Genomic DNA, 411 nt, shown 5'->3' on the forward strand with positions numbered 1-411 from the left:
GGGCGGGGGGGTGCACGGGGGCGACCGGTGTCGGGTGTCGGTGGCCCTTATATATCCCCGGCGCCTCCCAGAATGCCTGGCGCGTAGTAGGTGCTCAACAAATGTTTGCTGGCCCGGCAGGGAGGGCTCAGTGGGGGGAGCGGGGACCTATGACCCAGGAGGCCAGGGGTCGATTCCCGGTCAGGGCACAGGCCCCGCTGTGGGCTCCATCCCCGGGGGGGCACAGGAGGCGGCCAGTCAGTGATTCTCTCTCATTATTGATGTTTCTCTCTCCCTCTCCCTCTCCCATCCTCTCTGAAATCAATAAAAATATATTTAATAATAAAAGAACACATGTGAGCTGTTGCCAGCCGCTGGGTGTGGTGCCGGCACATCGCGGGGAGTGGAACTGCAGGGGGTGGACAGGGAACA

Source organism: Myotis davidii, unplaced genomic scaffold, assembly GCF_000327345.1.
Source record: "Myotis davidii unplaced genomic scaffold, ASM32734v1 scaffold43, whole genome shotgun sequence".
Lineage (NCBI taxonomy): Eukaryota > Metazoa > Chordata > Mammalia > Chiroptera > Vespertilionidae > Myotis > Myotis davidii.